We start from the raw sequence: 12,711 nt of genomic DNA, 5'->3' as shown, positions 1-12,711 counted from the left end.
CCATCCACCTGGGAACTTCCTTTTATCTTTCTCCCCCCTAAACAAATTTGGTGGACCTCACGCTTACAAAATGTTTACTGCTATGGTTTCAGCAGTGTTGTGATGTTTTTCCTCTTCATATCCATGCTCTCCCTCATTTATGTCTCTTGCTGACTGATGCTGACCTCTCCAGGACACAGATGTATCTTCTAGACTGCATTCAGGTCACTACAGAGCTGCACCTAACATTGTTTCTTTCTTGGTTAGCTTCAAAATGCTACTTTGATAAACATAATTCCCAAATGTATCAAATTTAGGATAACAAAAAAGCAATTGGAAGACTTGGAGTTAACTGTTGCATCTATATAAGGAGAAGCGACAATCTGTACAGTCTCAGTTCTGCATTGAAAAATTCAGGCAAGTAGCAGTTACAGTAAAATGTTTTCTGTGTCTTCAGCACTTGTAAGAACTCCTGCTAAGAAATCTGTATGGGCAGTGGTAGAAGGGGGTAGTGTAGTGGTAGATTTGCTTCAGGTATTTGTAGGGAATTGCAATATTAAGAGGTTTTCATAAAGGCAAATCATTGCTCATTTTTATGCAAAGGTCTGTGGTTGCAAGTGCTTAAACCATTAATAATTCAGTGCCAATTTAGGTATTTTGTGTTTGACTCTGAATAACATTGAATTCCAGGGCAGCACAACAATTCTGCTGGTGGCAGGGCTTGGTGGTTCTGTGTTGGCTGGAGGGAATGGTAAATTACAGCAGTCTTCATTCAGATGGAGCCATGGACACTGGTGGTGATGGTGAGGGGTAACAGAAACCTTGACTTGTTTTTTTGTTCATGTGGGAGTCAGTGAACTAAGTGACTCCAAGTAGTGTGATTGCCAAGTAGAAACTTACCCTGTATTATCAGGGTATGGACAGTGATGAAGCAAATTGTTTTGTGACTTCCAAATACATTACTGCTTTTGAGGGCAGAGGAATTTCTGAAATTGAATTTCACAGTTACCTGTAAATTAATCTGTGCATATGGATATAGTATATGAAGAACAGGAAGGAATATTTCTGATTAAAACTGCCCTGACTCAAGTATTCTTGTACAGTCTTGCCTGTTTTTTCTCTAATTGTCCTACTCCAGAGGTCGGTGTTGCAACTTCAGCTGTGTTTTGTTTTCAAGGACTTCTGTATATCCTTTGTTGCGTCCTTATGTAAGGTTTTAACTTCCTTTGGGTGGCATAAGACTTTATAAATATATTCCAAGTATTATAATTTAAATGCGAGTAGTTTTACTCCACTTAGTTACTGAGGTCCCTGGTGTGCTGTATTAATTTTGGAGTGATTATTTGTTTATCCAGTAGAGAGCACTAATGACGCTGCTATACATTTGTTGACATCAAATTATTAGGCAATTTAAAGTTTTGTGCCATGGGGCACTGGGCCTGGGCTTAGGAATGTAGAGTCACTGGATGTCTAAAGCTCTGCTATAAACAGTTTTGGGGCAAAAGAATGTGAAGCAGGAGCCTGCAGGGAATACTAAACTAACATTTACCTGCAGTTTGGAGGCAGAGAAGTACTGTAGTGTCTCCTTAGCACTAAAGAGCTAAGAGAAGACCCTTAATGTGGAAGTTGATCAACATCCCTCTTGGATGTTGCTGGTGCCAGGAATGTTGGGATAACTGGCTGAATGCTGATGCTGCAAGTATCAACAATATCTCCCTGGTATGGTATAATCAAGGTGGTTCCTGCCTCTTTTTATGAAGCAGAATCTTATCAGCAGTGGCTAAAAAAGCATTTTTATTAATCATCTCTTAGAGTCTTCCTTTGCTTCATGCTGGACATGAGGTAATTTACTAAAGCTGGAATTCTAAAGTCACCATGGGTGATATTGTATTAGCAAGGAACACTTGTCTTCGAGATGTCAAATGAAGATTTGTGACCAGCAGCTTAAAAGTCTTTTTACTTAGATTCTACTCTTACCCTATTCTTAGAGTTTTTTACTCTCTTTGTGAGAAAATTACATGGAGCCAAGAAGAAAATAGAAACAGACCCACTAATAAGTTTTAAAATAAACAAATGTATCTCAAATTTGTGTCCTGGACTGCTGGGCAGCCTAGTGAGAGACACTTTGCCCAACTCAGTTCATTCTTAATAGCTCACTGAACGGTTAACCTTACATCTGCAGCATGAAGATGCTGCCTATAGGACAAAAAGGTGTTTCAATTCTCCCTTAGGATAACAGAAGAATTTTAATATTGTGACTAGTGTATATTAATCTTCCTAAATACACAAGTAATCTGAAACAATCATACTGAGAGAAGCATGAGTTACAGTAATTCATGTCCGTCTTGGATGAATTTAAGAATAACTGTCTGGAGGCAATGCCTTCATTAAATTATTTGTAAAGAGTTAAGGAAAAACAATTCATCAACCACACTGTGATGCTGAGCATGAGCTTGTAGTATTACGTCTAGGCCTTTTGCATAGCTGATGTTTGGTTTGAATTTAGGAGACCACTCTATTAACTCAAGAACAACTCCCAATTTTTATCATTGCTATTTGAACAGAATCTTTTCTATTAGAATTAATATGAAAAAAAGAGGGAAAGGTCTAAGCCATAAATAAGATAGTGTATTTAAATAAACTATGTTAACATTAAAAACAGCATCTTTCTGAGCTTAAAAGTCAAGCTGATGTGGAAAATCTGCTTGCTTAGGGGAGAATGTTTCTGGATCAGAGGAATTTCAGTTTTTCCAAGTAAAAATGGGTTATTTTAAGAGGGCAGTCATAGGTGTTGCTGTGAGATACACCCAGCATTTTGTGTATTGGGTTTTGGTTGTATGAATGCAGTTAATTCATGTAGCTATTATAACAGTTAATTCTTTTCTGGTTTTAATCAAGTTTGTCAGTTGGTCTTAAAATCTACCATATGGTAACAATCTGCATTACAACCCAGGATTGCCTGAAATTAAATGGGAGTCTTGCCATGGACTTCAGCATGTCCAGGATTTCACTCTGCTCTTCATCTTGCATGACTATTGGTACTCAGGGTGTGGCAAATACTCTATATTCTGCAACTTGATTTATGTGAGCATTTGCTGAGCAGATGTTAGGGAGCTATACTTGTTCATTTCAATCCATCTCTCCTATAGCAAGTGAAAAAGTGACGCCAGCTTCACCAGCTTTGTTTCAGGTGTGATTCTGTTCACCTGGGGTGCTTTGAGAGATTACAGTTTCTGACAGGTCAGAAATATCATGCTGGATTTTTGAAATGCAGCTAGAAACTGAATGAGGGGTGGGAGTAGGTGACCTCCAGGAGTCACTTGGAACCCTAACTACTTTGGGATGTATTAGTCCTGCTGTGGTGAGAAAGCTGACCAAGCCAACACTGTTGCAGTGCCAGAGGTGGGCAGGGAGTGAGTGGAGGCAAGGCTGAAGGACTGGGACCAGGTGGGTCAGCTGTGCTTCCCCTTCAAGTGCTGATGGGATGTCTTCCTTCTCCAGATCATCACCTCTGCCAGAAATGGAGCCACGACCTAGCTAACTGGGATGAGGGAGGGTACCTTTTTATACATATAAAGCACTTGAGTTCCCATTTTCCAGGAGAAATATTGGTCTAAAGGTACAAAATAAAATTAAGAATTACTGAATAGCTTTGGTTAACGGTATGAAAAACTTCCTTTGCCAATAATTTTGGTTTGCAGCTGCAAAATAACACTGTGCTTCTTCAGTAACAATAATAGTAAGTTCAGTAATGCTGGAAAGGTGTTTGTCAGAACCCCAGTTTACAATGAAGATAAAATAAGAATGCATAACTGGCATATCTTAGCCAGAGGCCACTGTGGGAGTTACTCCCACAGTTATGTCTGGTGCCTGCCAACTCCTACTGAGCCTGGTATTTTCCCATTGAATTGTTTTTACTGATAGCTTCCATTCAATAATAACAGCAATCTTTGCATGAATGAGAGATTATCGCTCTTTATAATTAAGTAAAAGAAGTATTAAGTGATTTCTACATCCACTGAAGAATGTGTAGCCTGTATGATAAAATAATCTAAGGATTTGATCTTTTTTCTTTACTTAAAGCAGTTGATGAGCATTTTATCCCATGTTCAGATATAAAATATTTCCTGTCATGAATCTCTTTTGGGGAGGAGCAATAAATGCAGGAAGAAGGCTGCCAGAGATAATTACTAAAATGCCCAGCTCACATATATATATATATTTATATATATGTATGTATATATATGTATTTATGCTGTCACAAGACAAAGCTCCACAGTGTTTTGGTTCACAAACCATGGAGTACATTTTTATGAGCAGTAATAACAAGGAAATAAAGCAGTCAGAATAAGATTATACTCTTTTCTCCTCATGTCTTTGTGACAAAAACTAAAACTGTTTAAATATTACTGCTGCTAACTGGGAACTCCTGATTTAATAACAAGAGGACAAAAGCTGAGCTCAATTTCTTGCTGGGAAAGAGGAGTGTGCTTGAGATAACTGGCCTGCTCTGTAACATTCCCCCACCACAGAGGGATTCTGTCAGCCTCTAGCATTCAGACCCTTTCGACTCCCTCTGCTCTGTGTGTGCAGAAGAACCACAATAATAAATGTTTCCATCTGCTTGTGGTTAAGAGTTTGAGTCTTATCCTATTCTCCACAACGATCTATGCGCTTGAGACAGGCAGGTGGGATTATTTCCATTAGTGAGAACCAAGATCACAACCTGAAAAGCCCCATCTGGTCAAAACCTGCTGCAAATTGCCTGATCAGTCAGATCATCGCACTGATGTCCTGTGTGCTGACAGGGTCCTCTTCCCATCTGTTGTCTTTGTTGCTGATCCGAGCTTGCTCTGGGATTAGCCTGGGATCCTTGTCCTGTTGCATGTGTGTCTGTGTGAGCAGGTGTGTTACACCATGGGCACACACCCATGCAGCAAATGTAGGAGATATGCACATAGGAGACGGAGTTTATGTGTGAGCTGGGCCTTGGCTTTGGAATGTGTGTCAGAACTGTGTGTTCATCTTGAAGCATTCAGCTCTTCCAAGGAGCATTCCTTGGTTGCTGTGCTTCTGTTTCAATCCGCTTGCGGAGGGAGGGAGGCAGGCAGGAAGGCAGGCAGGCAGGAAGGCAGGCAGGCAGGAAGGCAGGAAGGAAGGCAGGCAGGAAGGCAGGCAGGAAGGCAGGCAGGCAGGCAGGCAGGAAGGCAGGCAGGAAGGCAGGCAGGAAGGCAGGCAGGAAGGAAGGAAGGCAGGAAGGCAGGAAGGAAGGCAGGCAGGCAGGAAGGCAGGCAGGAAGGCAGGCAGGCAGGCAGGAAGGCAGGCAGGAAGGCAGGAAGGAAGGAAGGCAGGAAGGAAGGAAGGCAGGCAGGAAGGCAGGCAGGCAGGAAGGCAGGAAGGCAGGAAGGCAGGAAGGCAGGAAGGCAGGAAGGCAGGCAGGAAGGCAGGCAGGAAGGCAGGCAGGAAGGCAGGAAGGAAGGCAGGAAGGAAGGCAGGAAGGAAGGAAGGAAGGCAGGAAGGAAGGAAGGCAGGAAGGAAGGAAGGCAGGAAGGCAGGAAGGCAGGCAGGAAGGCAGGAAGGCAGGAAGGCAGGCAGGAAGGCAGGCAGGAAGGCAGGCAGGAAGGAAGGCAGGAAGGAAGGAAGGCAGGAAGGCAGGAAGGCAGGAAGGCAGGAAGGCAGGAAGGAAGGCAGGAAGGCAGGAAGGAAGGCAGGAAGGAAGGCAGGAAGGAAGGAAGGCAGGAAGGCAGGAAGGAAGGAAGGAAGGAAGGAAGGAAGGAAGGAAGGAAGGAAGGAAGGAAGGAAGGAAGGAAGGAAGGAAGGAAGGAAGGAAGGAAGGAAGGAAGGAAGGAAGGAAGGAAGGAAGGAAGGAAGGAAGGAAGGAAGGAAGGAAGGAAGGAAGGAAGGAAGGAAGGAAGGAAGGAAATTGATGGAATGATTTTCATTCTTGCAAGGTGTTCTGAGGCTATGGCAGGGGCTGCCAAGTGAGCATCAAAGCCTTTCAGCATCTGCAGATCTTGGTCATGCCTCAACCATTTTTGAATTCTCAGGGAATATTAAATGTGGGAATAAAGCTTTGTACCACATCATATCATTTCTGAGTCCGCTTAACACTTGATTATTGGAGAGATAGGAAGTTGCTGACTATTTAGTTTAATAAACATTTTAAATTTTGGGGCTGAAATATGCAATTTACATAAAGCTATTTGGTTTTGGATGTGTGCCTTGTGAGCACTTTGTTAACTGTAGAGCAGGGACCACATGCATGGCAGTGTCGCCAATACACCTTTTTTTGTATTTTTGAGGTCCTAGTTTTGTGTGTATAAAATTGTGTTATTGGCAAAATTAGTGCATAGCTTTGTAGAAATTTTCAAATATTTTTTTTGTTGAAGCTGCTCTGGGTTTATATTCTAAGCAGAAAAAGGCCCTCGGACTGGCATGCCAGTACTTGTATTAAGATTTCTAAATTCTGATGTATCTTTCAATATGTTCTTCAGCCTCCCTTCTCTTTGAAATTATCTCTAAGAATCTGTAGAAACTATTTCTTCTCAGTCTTTATCTACACTCTATCTCTCTTTCTTTCTCTCTCAGTGTCATACATCCTTAAAATTAATTTGTAAGTAGGGTTCTTACATTGTTGGGGTTGGGTTTCTTTTGTACTTATGGATTTTTTTTCCCATAACTTGCTAGGAAATTAGCTGTTGGGTACTTACGGGTACTTAAAAAAACCAAGAGTGGCCAAACTCAGGGGAGAGGGGAGGAGATACCTGGAGATTTGGACAGGGAAAACAATGGGAGCTGGGGAGCTGTGAGGGTTCTCGGTCTGGGTTTTGGAGGAGGATAGGCAAGCTGTTGCTTACTGGGAAGAGAATTCACTGTCACTGCTGAAGCCCTGTCCTGTACTGCCTCATCCTCTCTGTGGCACTGCTCCAAGCTCTTGCTGCACAGTAGCCCCACACCTCCTGCCTGTCAAGACCTCCCTCATTTCAGCCACAGCTCCGGAGGTTCTGATACATCTTGCTACCACTCCAGGATTTTTGTTCATTCCTGTTGGCCCAGCTTGCTGGTTCTGTAAGTCCTGTTGGAAAACCGGGATCAGCTGCCCCAGGGGAGTTTGTGAAGCAAAGCCTCTCTTCCATCCCTTCCCATCTTGGACAAAGCCACCATTGCCACGTACTCCCCAAGCCCACACCACAGCGCCCCCTGCTGGCGCGGGGGAATCATCGCACCCGGCCGGGAGCCACCAGCGCCCCTGCCGGCTGTGCCCAGAACTGCACGGAAGGGGAAAGTGCCTGACAGCCCAGAGAAGGCTGCGGTTGGGTTTCTGGCTCTGCTCTGTTTGCTGTGCTGCTGCTGTTGTTTGTTTGCATTGTTATACATGCTTCTAAAGAACTATTATTCCTATCCCCCGTCTTTGCCTGAGAATCCCTTGATTTTAAAATTATAATAATTTGGAGGGACATTCCCTAACAGACACCTATCTTTCAAACCAAGACATACACCAAGCAGAACCTGCTTGTGTTTCAGAAGGTGTAAGCTCATCAATACACTATGAAAAAAATTTAATTCTTGTGTCATCTTAGGAATGTTTTATATTACAAGTAGAAGTTGGCTATTTTTAAGATGCATAATAAATCCTAAATGTAATACAATGACCAGCCCTTTCTGCTGCTGAGCATTGACCAGCGCAGTGAAGATGTGCAGAATTACTGTTACTTGTGTGTAGGAGCTAATTAGACCAAGTCAAATTAAAAATCAGACTAACTAGTATATTTAATGATTCTTAAGCCCACTAATATGTCCTAGAGTCTTAAGATAAAGTTTTGTAAGTGGATGAGCCAAATTAGCAACTGGCAGCTATCAGAAGGAAGAGGTGCTATCCTCTCCCCTCCTCTCACCTTGAGCTGGCTTTGGCATTTGTGACTGCATTTAAATCAATTTAAAGCATTTAAAATACTTTTTATTCTGCTAAATGTTCCCACAGATATTCTGGCTTGTTTTCAAAACAGTGTGGTGTGGGGTGTTAGGTCTTTCTGTTGGTTTTTGTTAGGGTTTTTTTGAGTTCTACTGGGATAGTAAATTGCATCAATTTACTTTCCACTCGGACAAGTGCTGGTGTCAGCAAAAGGGAGAGTGTGGGTGACCTGCACAGCTGAAGAGCAAAGGGAAAGGCTGAGAAGAGGATATTGCAGAAGAGGAAGGGGAAGCCTTCCATTTCTAGAAGGGCTGTTCATTCATTTGACTAGTTTTATCATAGTGCTATATCCTCATCCTTCACATGTTATATATGTCCCCTTCAGCAAGTGTTGGGGAGGATGAAACAGAGAAACCTTATGAATATGATTATTTAGCAAAAGATTCTGAAAATATGAAGCCTAGAATCTAAATAGAAATGAAAGCTCTCTTTGAGTCATAAGGTGCTGAGTACCAGTTACCAAAGTAACCAAACAACAATAGCCTAGCCAGCTAAAGGAAAATCCCTGTTGATGAAACAATGTCCTGCTGATAGAGAATCCAAAGATCAAGCAGCAAGAGAAGAATCTGTAAAGTTTTTAGAGTTTCAAATGTAACACTGTATGGTAATGTAGTAGTTCTTATAGGCTATATGTAAATTCTTTAGTGGGTGTGTCTCATAGTGATTGGTTACTGTGAATTAGACTATTCGCTATAGAAAAAGATATAATGTATTGTAACAAGAACTCTGCTCTCTTGTTCTCCCCACTCTCTTAAGCTTCTCTCCCCAAGCTCTCCTCTCTTGTTGCCCCCTTTCTCACTTTAAGCTCTCCTCTCTTGTTCTTCCCGCTCTCTTACTCTTACTCTTGATCTCCCCACTCTCCCTCTCTTACTCTTCTCCCCACTCTCTTAAACTTCTCTCCCTTAGTTTGCTTTTAGCTCTCCCCCCTGGCTCTTAAACTATCTCTCTCCCCGCTCCACTCTCTCTCCCTCCCTGACCCAGCTGGCAGCGGATACAGGTCTCTTCCTCCCCCTACCCATATAATAAATTGTTTATACCTGAACGGCTTGACCCTGGAGAAGTCTCTCATCGCCAGCGCATGCATTTTGTACATCTATAAGCATGATGGAGTGCATGGAAGAGAGTGGTGGGATGCAAAATCCTGATAATTAATTCACAGAGGAGATACATGTATCTTTGTCTCATACTAAGGTGTGAAGATGTCAAAACTAGCATTAGCAGACTGAAGGCACCATAATAATAACATTAAGAATGGACCTGACCTGTGCTTAATTTATTAATAGCACTAGTGGAATTTGAACTCATTTATCAAGCCGAGACTTAGTGCTTAGTACTTCTATGCAAATAGCCCATAAATCATTCATCAGTGACACCTCATTGAAAGTTTCGTTGTATTTTTTTCTCAAACACCTGTAGGCACAGAAAATTGTTTTGATCTGCATTCACATGTAATAAAGCTATTTTCCCCTCTTCATTGTACAGTATTTTGGGTTTGGGGTGGGTTTTTTTTAAAGATTAAGGATATACCAGATTGATAATACAGTAGTATTAGTTTCAAACGGCATGGATTTGTGGTGCTCATACAGCATAAAAGGCTGAGGTGCTCTAGGAAAGCCCGGCATCCTGGGTCACTTGGGTACTATTGTTCAAAATGGTGGTGGATTAAGTTTTTTCTGGATGGTTCCAGAGTAAGGGAATTCTGCGGCTTAAAGATGAAAACTTGTCTACCTAATGTAACTCTGTTACCTTGCTTTGCATTTGATGTCCCATCAGTTGCCTTTTTCCCAGTAACTGTGAGCTGCAGAGTCTTCTTCCTACTCAGCTCCAGTGGTTATTTTAGTTCATCTACTACCACACTCTTTCCTCCATGTACCTGTTCCAGGACATCTGCCTGAAGCTGCAGTCTTCATCTTTGATCTGTATTTTCATCTACCCAGCTAGGTCTGATGTTTAACGCATTTCTCAGGGCTTCTTTGCTAACCCATCACCAGGTCTATGCTTTTTTTCTCCTCCAAAAGTGCCACATGGCCTCAACAGTGCCCTCAGCCTCAGCTTCCCCCCATTAGTGTGCAGTAGCTACTACAGATGGGTCCACACACCTAGTGCAGGATTTGCCTCTGGAGTAGGAGCACAAGGAGGTACATTCCATGATTACACACAGGTGGATGAAAAAGGGCCTCATGGTCTGGTGGCTTGCAGGCACTGAGAAGAGGAGGACAAACAGTGACTTTGCATTGGGTTTTGTTGCGGTCTTTTTGTGAACAGTAAACAATTTTTTCTCTGGACTGTGTCTTGTGGAAACAACAAACAAAAGAGGAAGCACTCAGTTAGAAATGATTGACGCAGGGAAGGGAAATATTTTTTGCCAAGCAGATGCATTTTGCGGGGAGAAAAGTGAGTAGAAGAAATAGAATAGCCAGTTGTGAATGGGTATAAGAAGAAAACTGTAGATTTAGAAAAAGCTATAGCCCAGGCATAAGATGTCTAAATGCACTAATCAAAACCAGAACCCTGTCTGGGAAGTGATGGAAGCCCTCACAACAGACCAGAATTAGTAAAAGAAACTAACAATACTAGGAGAGAAAGATTGCCTGGAGGGCTTTCATATCATAAATTTTAATTGCTCAAGGCAAGCCAATGAGAAAGCTATTCACATGAAGGGTGGATTGGCAGTGCTCTTTCCAAAATATTAGTTTTGGGCTGCTCATCTCTAGTGCCTGGTGATGTGGCTCCAAGGAAGGAGACTGCACGTTTATATAGCATGTGAGTTCCCAGGACCATATCTGGGGGATTCTTTATATGGTAACTGAAGCCAAGCCAGAGCTGCTAGTAAGGATGGTGTCCTCCAGGCAATGTTTGTTATTCAGCAAAAATGCCAAGGCATTTCAGTCTATTTAAGGTGTTTCCTTTCCTTGGACACTTGGTTCTGCCTGCCTGACCACGACCTAGGTAGTGTAAACGCTCTGATTGCTTGCTCATGGTTGGACTGAAATGCTTTATTGTGTTCTGCCCAGGAAAGCCTAACCATTTTCTTTTGGAGCTCAGTCCCTTCCTAGGATGTACTGGGAGGGTGTCCTTCAGCATAGCAGGTTTTTATTCTGCATGTGTACCCTCATCTCCCATTCAAGCTCCTGTTGGCATTTTTAGAAAGTGTTTGCTGAGCATGGTATCTTTCTGAACTTGTCATTTCCTTTTTTTGGACTTTCATGAGAAAAGGTGAGAATAAACATTCAGTATAATGCATAAAAATTGATATACATACACTGTATACCAAGTATGCAATCAAAGCAAGACAACTGTAACTGTGAAAGGAGTAAAGCTGACAGCAATGAAGCCTTATCTTGAAAACTTGGAGTAAGGATCAAGTTAACATGGACTTGCAGGAAAAGGAGAAAGAGGTCCTGTATTTCAGATCAGAGGCAGGAAGGAAGGAATTAACTGTTCAGAAGGAAAATAGTTAGATATATGGATGAAGCTCCTGGAACAGAATCCCAAATCACCTTGCATAACACTTTGGGAAAGTTGCCCATGATAATTGATACACAGAAAACGCAGGGAGAATTAAAAGAAAACCAAGAAAAACATAATGGCTTAAGAAAATAAGTTAAATGTATAAGAACTACAAAATATGTTTATTTAAAACTCTTCATAAAATAACTTGGGGGAGTGCTTTATGCAGACTGAAATAACTTTTAGTCAACAGGATGTAATTGACTCAATTTTTCTTTATTTTGAGTATTTATACCAACAAGTAGGCTTTGTAAAGAACTTCTAAATTACAGTAACCATAAAGCAGAAACTGGGAATGTGAGGAGAATCAAAGTACTCACTCTGCATAATTTAGACTACTGACAAAGGAGGTCATATTCCCCAGGCTTATTCCACAGCTGATGGAGGGAGGGCTGGGCTGGTAGGTTTCCACGAAGATCTAAAACTCAGAGAAATTTAAAAAGCTCCCATAAATTTCCAGGCTTGACCTTAAAGAAGAATCTAGATGAACTACTTCTAGTTCCTGTATCAATGTAATTGTATGTCAGTGAATAGTGCTGACCTAACAAGGTGATTAGAAAGTAAACTCTACTTACTTGGTAGTAATTGAGATTAGTTGGTTTTGTGTGACTGGATTATATGTTGACTGACAAAAATATGCTACAAACACAGTTTGTGAAAACCTGACCACTGATCTTTAAAAGTTTGATGATCTTGTTGCTATAATCTGTCTCTTACTGATTGTGAGTAAATAACAAATGGGTGAAGGTTTTCTTAGGTTTCCATAACATATTTTGGATACTTTTCAAGTGAGAAGTTTGACAGAAGAGTCTAAGGGGAGGAAAAAGTGCCGGAAATACAAACCTGGTGTTGTCTTTGAGGAATCTCTAACCTGTCTGGAGCAATCTGTATGCTGATCTGTGGCACACACAACATTTTACTTGGTGTTGCCTCAGTGCTTGGTGACAAGCGGGGACAGCACAGCCCCCTCCCTTGGCAAGAGCTCTGGAAAGCGACCTGCTCCTCAGGACGGAGGAAGAGAGACTCCAGCAGAGTACAAATAAAACTCCAAAATGCTGACTTACATTTTCAAGCACTCAGCCAAACAAACATCCAAGCGCTCAGGTCCTACTGGGGACCCAGAAGTGACTCAGAAGTGTAAGTCGTGCTGCAGAGCTTTTGCCAGTGGTTGTGCAGTTTCTGTACAAAATCCCAGTTTCTGGAGGCACAGTACTGACAAAAACATGGCTAAACTCTCTGTGATCAATCTA

Source organism: Cyanistes caeruleus, chromosome 5 (assembly GCF_971803275.1).
Source record: "Cyanistes caeruleus chromosome 5, bCyaCae1.hap1.1, whole genome shotgun sequence".
NCBI lineage: Eukaryota > Metazoa > Chordata > Aves > Passeriformes > Paridae > Cyanistes > Cyanistes caeruleus.
This window is presented reverse-complemented; position numbering follows the sequence as displayed.